This window comes from Physcomitrium patens, chromosome 19 (genome assembly GCF_059467195.1).
Source record: "Physcomitrium patens ecotype Gransden chromosome 19, ASM5946719v1, whole genome shotgun sequence".
NCBI lineage: Eukaryota > Viridiplantae > Streptophyta > Bryopsida > Funariales > Funariaceae > Physcomitrium > Physcomitrium patens.
In genome coordinates, this window is record NC_143428.1 from 14,099,163 (window position 1) to 14,107,887 (window position 8,725).

Consider the following 8,725-nt stretch of genomic DNA (forward strand, 5'->3'; position numbering starts at 1 on the left):
TTTTTAAAAATTAATTAAAATAAAAATACTACTACAATTATTTATTTATTATTTAAATTTATAACCTTTGCAAAATATGTTATATATATATATATATATATTTATGCTTCATTTTTTACATAGTAATAACATTATTTGACTTTGAATCTATCAATTAATTTATACTAAAATGGTGAATCTTAAAAATCATTTTTGAATTGATTTTTTTTATGTAAACAAATATATATGGCACAAAAAACAAGCTTGTATGATTCTTATAAAATAAGATATGTAAATATCTCATATTTTTATAAAACAACAACAACAACAACCTTGAAACTTAACGAGGAGCACAAGATTAGCCTTATAAGATGTGTCTGTACAAGTTATTGTTGCTGTGACATCGGGGCATGGCTTAGACGTTTTTTTTTCATGAAAACTAATCCATGGAAAGAACGAGATAATCGTGTCTTTTCCATTGACGGAATTTATTGGTATATATGACTATCACATGCATTGACATGCACAGACCCAAGCTTCTCAACTAGGTGTACAGTTGAAACCTGATGAACGTTTCTCACAGTTGGATTCGAGACACAGTCAAATATTAATAATGGTAAAGCGCAAGACATGTCCATAAGTTTAAGCTGCACGAACGGCTATCTCGCACATCTTGGACATTAGACAAAACGACGACTTGTTAGAATCTCAAATTTTCTGACAGAAAGAGCAGGACCGCTATCCTTCGTGTTACACATGATCATTGGAAGATCGCCGCAAAATGAGCTCTAGAACATGTGCATCTTCTTCATCTTCCTGCTGTTACTCCTATATCACAAATGGTGCAGCTGATAGGCAAGCTTTCAAAAGCCGAATGCACTTCGTTCGTAAGGGTGTCAACGGAGTTTTCAGAGGAGCCAACTCCGAAAACTTACAGCTCATGATATTCGTTTTCTAGAAAGCGATTGGAGCAGAATTGAAGATGATGAGAGCAGTGTAGTGATTTTCTGGGCTTGGTTCAAATCTAACGGAAGTTTTCTTGTGTGCTGGTACCACGGCAGTCATCGTAGACACGATGTGGCATTTACAGCTTTACTTTCAGAGCCACCGAGTCAGCTTGAATCTAGAACTCAACAAGAAGCGTTTCTTATGTGGTGATAAGCCACAGTTCCAAGTCCCAGGACATGCTGCAACCTAATTGTTTGTTAATTCTCCAGTGAAAGTGTCCATGTCTAGTTGTACCACGAGAAGGCAGTTCTGAAGGTTGTAATGCCACTGCCAGTAGCCATTGATGTCTTATAAGCCAATGGACCACCTTCATCAAATCGAAGTCTCTCACCATGATTTAAAAGAGATTTCTTCTGAGGAACAAGAACGAGGTAAGTAATCTTGAAGCTTTGTATCATTTCGAGTGACGTTTTCTGCACACTTTGCCACTAAGTTGGTGTTGTCGGCAGGTTTTCGAAGTACTCAATTTTGGTCGATTGCCTTCATCAAGGACTAACAGATGTGTTTAGTGCCATTCTCTACTGTTAAAGGGCCTAGATCTCTTCTACACTACCCACCTTTAATTTCTTTTTTTGAAGCACAGGTGGGGAAATGAGATGCAGCTTGTTGCTAGTCGTAATTTTTGTGCAGGTTGTTGTGCTAATAGTAGATCGCAATCTATGATTGCTACCATCAAATTTCTACCTTTTATTGCTCTCGGTTTGTACTTAGTACACAAAGACAGACAATCCTCTTAGTCTTTGAATACATGCCTCAACATGCAATGTACTTGAACCCAAGTTTCTTGATGGGCCTTGATGGCCGTAGTGTGATGCTTTTCCTGCTGCTTAGATGTTTCAAACAGTCTCTATTAGCAGCTCGCACAATCATCCTCAATCCAGATCTCTTCATTTCATGATTTTTTCAATCTGCTAAAACAACTCTTCAGCCACTCATCGTTTTTTTTGTTGAAAAGTTCATCTACCTCTTACAATCATGCATAAATTAGAACTAACTCTACCTGCTTCTACTATCAACTTCAATATTATCACCACTTCCAATTATATTTTTGGTTTCATTTTTTTTCAGTTTTTCAGTTTTTTTTTTTTTTTTTTTTTTTTTTAAAAATATTATTGATTTTTCATCCTGTTTTTCTCTAAAATCCATCCACTTTCTATTGATTTTTTTTGTTGATTACATAAGAATAAAAATTTTAGATTGTGAAATATAACATCTTAAGACATGGTCTTCCTAAAAAAAATTCAATTCAATTCAATTCAATTCAAAAAAAAAAAAAAAAAAAAAAAAAAAGAACTATTATAAAAATTGTCATTATCATGATAGAAGTAAATAGAAATTATTGAAATTAATTAAGTAAATAGTATCTTCTTTTTGAAGCATTGTAGAAGATTCATAAATATAAGTTGGATCTAAGATGTGCCATGTGCATATAGAGAATTCTCTCAGAAATTTGTTAGATATTAGAGGTTATTATATAAATATCCCACTATTCAACCACTAATTTCGTTAACTATGTGAGCTTTAGAAAAACTCTATACAATATTTTTATTGGCTAAACTAATATTATTTTTTTCCATGTCATATATTTTATATTCTAATTTTTTTATGAAATTCTTTAGTTTTTTTTATTTAAAAATGCCACTTTGGTTTTTATTTGAATAATTAAAAAATAAATTTCATAAGACTTTCTTCAACAACCATATAACTTCAAGTGACTTCTTTTTCTTTCAATATTGTAAAGAAATAAAGCTATATTTATAAAGAATCAAAATAAAATATTTTTATTAGAAATAATTTAGTAAGTCCAAAGTTTAAAGATTTATCAACTCTTAGATACAAAATTATCCAGCTTTAGTCTTTCAATTTAATTTCATTAAAATGGTGTTTACTGGACTTGTGTTGTTATATTAGATTTAAAATAATATAGATATACTTTAACCTAAATTTGATCTAGGTAAAAAAAATATTATTTTATTTATATTATTTTTTTGTAAAATATAAATCTTATAACAAAAAATCATTATTTCTTTCTATACTTTTTACAATCTTAACGGTTAGGAATATTTTTTAGATATGATAATTTTGTATTTAATAAGTATTATTTTTATAAATAAGTTCATGGTGCAAAGAAAATACAACTCAAATCTTTAGATCCTTAAATAAAAAAATTAAATTAATACATGAAAAATAATAAATAATGAATATTTATTTTTTAAAATATCATCTATGAAATATTTGTTAAAAAAAACATATTGATAATAATCATATGATATTATTTATTATATTTTATTTTAAATATTTAAATATTTTAATTTTATTTAAAATCAATTAATAATACATTTTAATTTTGATTTTGATGACATATCTTCCTTTTTTGTTCCATTTTTTATGTCTATGATTTTTGTAGTAAAGTCAAAATATCCTGCAAATTCTTTATTTGTAAAACATAGTTGGTTTAACTTTAGGTTTATGTTTGGCTTTGAGGGTGACTTTTAGCATGGTTTTTATTTTTTTTTGGATTTCTTTGGATTTTTTTGGATTTCTTTGGAATTGTTTTTGGTTCTTAATGGATCTTTATATGTGTTAGAAAGTACAAAAAATAAAGTTTGGTTTTAAGTTTAAAATTTATCAAAAATATAATTCATTTAAAGATTAAAAAGTCTAAATATATATTCAATTTATTCTAAAAGTATATAGATTTGTAGATATTGATAATTTGGTTGTTTTGGTTTTAAAGTTGTTTATGCAATTGGTTAGAATTTTGTAAGTTTTGATTAGATTTTTTTTCTTATTTTTGGGCTTTAAAAATCTTTTATAGATTTAAAATATTTTATAGGTTATTAAATACAAGAGCTTTGGCTCAATACATTTTGTTGATTTGTTTTTGAATTTGTAGTTTTTTTGTTGATTTTTTATAATAATAAATTAAAATTGAGTCTTGAATTGGCATCAAAAACACAAGAAAGATATTGATAAGTTTCTATAATCACATGGCATATTTATAAAAGTCTAAATATCTAATCTAGGCCTCAAAAACTTCCTCAAATTTTGTTAATATATTATCTTTCTAATATATTTCTACCTACTTCTACTTACTTCTATTTATTTCTATTCAAATAAGTGATATAGAATGATTTAAAAATTATTTCAATATCTTCACAAATCTCATGTCTTATCTTATTGCAATCCTTCTATAATTCCAAATGGCCTACTATTCAAATAGTATACTAAATTCTATTACTTTTATGTCTGATGCAAAAACCATAACAATCAATTGCATCACCAAAGATTAATGAAATAATATGCACATCGAAGACATTAAAATATATTTTGTATTAGTGAGTCAATACTACATAGCTTTCTATTTGTCTTCAAAATTGCCTTCACACAACATTGTATGCTATCTACAAGGTTAAGAATGACTTCTTGATTAATTTCCTTTTGTTCTTCTTTTATCTTCTTCAATAATTCTATGGTTTCATTGATCAAGCATTCAAAGAATGCTTGAAATACTTCTAGAAGTGCTTCATGAAGTTGAGTCTAAAAACAACATTGGCTATTATAGCTTTTACAAGCAAACTTTCTCAAATCATTCATTTGCTTTTAAAAAGTGTATTTTGGATCATTGTCTTGCTAAAAAATCTCATCAATTATACCTAGGTTGTTATAGGCCAAGGTATGCATGATCTCCTTATGTAAAATCTTATAATATAAGTTTACATTCATATTTTCTTTAATGTTGGTGAGATAATATATGCCATAGATTATTATTTAATCCTAAATTATAAAAGAAACCACCATTGTACTTAATAAGTATTCAACATGTATAATTAAATATATATTTTTTTTAATATTTTATTTCTAATACCAAATTTGTTCATTTAACTCTAATTAACATACCTTGGTCTTATTGGACATTACAACTTTACATCAATCTTTAATTATCTAATGGTTATATCAATTTGTAAAATTTAAATGCACTTAATAACAACAATATAATAGTAGTGGATTTTTTGTCTTTAGCACTAATCACAACTTTTTTTCTTGAAGCAAATTATACATTGTATTAGTACAAATAACCATATTAGTGCCACAAGTAAGGCTTATAAAAGCATTAACCAAAGTATTTACTTTGTATGTTATGTTATTGTATAAGATTTTTTATTTACTAGCATCAAATAATACTTGCAATTGACTTATTATTATGTTATATAAAATTTAGCTTGAAAATATAATTGTCTTCTAGTTTTAGAAGAGTTTCAACTTATCTTAAATTTCTTCTTATAATAAAAAAGAATGTATAAAGTATTTAAAAATTTCTCTTTTAATAATTGTGACCATCTTAAAACCTTCAAATTAATCAATTTTTATCAATCAATAAATCAATCAATATCCTCAAATAACCTTATTTAGTTAATTTCAAAATCGTATATATATCTTTTATCCATTTCTAAGCAAATTAGGTGTATTTCAAGCTCATGAAAATTGATTCTATTAACCATCTTTAAGTTGCTATTATTATTAATCAAATATCAAATAATCCTAAAACAAATCCTAAATAATCTTAGAGCAATCTCTAAAAAATTCTTAGAATAAATATATCAACATTTAACAAAATCTTAAAAAATTTCTATCTAAATTCTAACCTAATTGTGACCAAATTCTAACAAAATCATAACAAAATCTTATAAAAAAATATAATTATATCCTAATCAAAGCCAAACTAAACCTTTACCAAAGCTTAAATAAATCCTATCTAAATCCTAATCAGATACTATTGAAAGCCAATAAAAAACTAAAAACCTTATATCTTCTTCATTAATATTTGATATTATCTAAGAATTTACAAAAAAATTAAACTCCTAGTTAAAAATATGCATACGAAACTAAAAAAAAATCTACTTATGGATTAAGAAAAAATTAATTAATTTTTAGGATATTTGATAGCCTCAATTCAATGAGAAAATTGTTTAGGATCTCAAAAATCGTTTTTGATACTCAAATCTTTACATGATAATTCACTTAAACTTCAATAACTTTTAGTCTCAATGTTTGATTGAGCTCAAATTTTCAATGTACATTTGCTACAATTATTCTCACAAACTCACAAAATTTTACATGTAGATCTGTAACTAATTTTTTAAAATTTTCATAAAAAGAAAAACTCTACTTCATTTTTTAAAGATCAAAGTCACCCAATTCTAACCTTGACTTTGTGTAGCTCTTAAAAAGTCAATACAAATTCTAAATCTTTCAAAAAAATGTTCATACAAATTGTTTCTAATTTTCTTTCTCTTTTTGTTCTTTAATCATACAAAGAATCCTCTATTTGCAATAGGCAAGTAGCTTTGTAGCTTGAAGTCTGATTATAACCTTACTTTACAACCAATCTTCTTTAGATATTTGTTTAAAGAGTTTTTAGATAATTTTTGATAGAATTTTTATTTTTAATTTTATTTATAGATGTTTATGGTGTTATTTTTTATTTTTTTATTTTTTTATTTTTTCCTAATTTATGGTCTTATAAAGTAATTAAAGTCTTTCTTAAGATAAAATCCAGAATAAATATTATTTTTCTACTTAGTCTTATTTTTTTCTTATGATGTCTAAAGTAAATTTCTATTAAATCTTCAATTAATCTCTTCTATTATATACATATTTATATACGTACATACATACATATATTTTGTTCTTTCATTTAATAGCCATGTTACAACAAAACACTGTATTGACACTATAACACCTTAAAATAAGTATTTTAAAAATACAACCAAATCTTGCAAATCTAATACCAAATTAAGCTAACATCCTATACACTAAAAGTCTTTGCTCTAACAATTGTACAACCACATTTTCTTTTTCTTGTGCAATAGCCTACATGGTGACAATGAAACAATTGAAGTGACTATGGCATAATTGTTACAATAATGAAGACGTGTGCATTGTTGTGTTATATGAATGTCAATCCAAGAATACATAGAACATCTGATTTTGAAAGGATCTCCACTTATCTTGAAGTTGAATTTATAATCCGATAACAATTCACAAAGTGTTTAAAAATATTTTTTTACAATCTAAAACAACCTTAGTAAGCTTCTAAATATTCTAAGTACATCCTATTAAGATTAGATAAATCCTAAATATGTTTTATTAAATTCTAATTAATTCTAAATAAATCTTAAATACATTTTAAAATCCTTAATCAAATCTCAATTCTACTCTAATAGAGCCCTGATTTTTTTAATGAATTTCTAAATAAATCTTAAATACGTTTTAAAATCCTTAATCAAATCTCAATTCTACTCTAATAGAGCCCTGATTTTTTTAATGAATTTCTAAACAAATCTTAAATAAATCCTGATTAAATCCTAATAAAAATTTGATAAAGTCCTAAAAAAACCTTAATTTAATCTTAAAAAATCCTAATAACATCCTAAGTGATCTTTATTAAATCCAAATTAAATCATAATCAAGCTCTAAAATAACTATAATTAAACCTTAATAAATTTTAATAAAAATTTAAACAAATTTTAAGTGAATCTTTATTTATTTCTATAATTTCTAATAAAATTCAATAGCAATTCTAAAAAATCATAAAAAAATCTTAAATAAATTCTATTAAAATTTTAATTAAATTTTAATCAATTTCAATCAAATCATATAACAAATTTAAAATCGTATTACTTATTAAATTTATTATTGATTTTAGTTCAAATTTATTATACTTTTTAATTTTAAAAGTAAGGTTATAATCAGACTTAAAATTAATTTTATAAATTAAGTATTTTAAATTAAATTTATAAATTAGAAAAAAAATAATAAAAATAATTTTCTTAATGTCAAGCATCTTCTTTCTCTTACTTAATGTCAATATTTTAATGTCAATATCTTATTTTTGTACCATTCACTAGTACTTAAATTTTGCTAGAATTTTAAGAATTTAATCAATTATTACCTTACAAAATACCACCTCAATCAAACCAAAGAATTGCTCAAAAATACAGAAATATTTTTTCACCTTCATGCCTCAACTTCCAAAATCCTTCTATATTTAAATTTAATAATTCTTAATTTAATTATTAAATTAAATTCAAATCCATGGCTTTTATCGAATGCAACTATATTCACAAATTATAAAATTTAAATTGTATTACTACTATAAAATTCACAAAATTTTCCAAAATGTTAATCCTCTTTTATTTCATAAAAATCATAGTTACTTCAAACAATCTTAACTTTGCAAAGCTCTTACAAAATCAAGTCACACTAAAAACCTTTTATATCCATGCTTATAAATATAAATAAATAAATATATATATATATATATATATATATTTTGTTAATCTTTCTTCTCTTCCTCCTTCCCACCTCCAATCAAACAAAATACCTTTCAGCTGCAACAAGTGCCCAGTTTTGTGCCTTGGGATTTGATTTTGACCCTAGTTAACAATTGGTCTTCTTCAGATATCAATCAATGGTTTTTCTAAGTATGTTTTTGCTAAAAGCTATCCTTTGCTTCTATTTGGAGGTACCTATTATATTATTTTTGCATACCTATCTTATTTTGTCTTATTTATGGTCCTAAAAAGTAAGTATAAATCCTTTTAACAAAAAATAGGTAGAATAGATTAAAATTTCTAATAACTCGTTGTTTATTTATGATTTCTAAAGTAAAATTCTATTATATTTTCAATCATTTATTTTTAGATTATTGGTCATGTATTCTTTCACTTTAAAG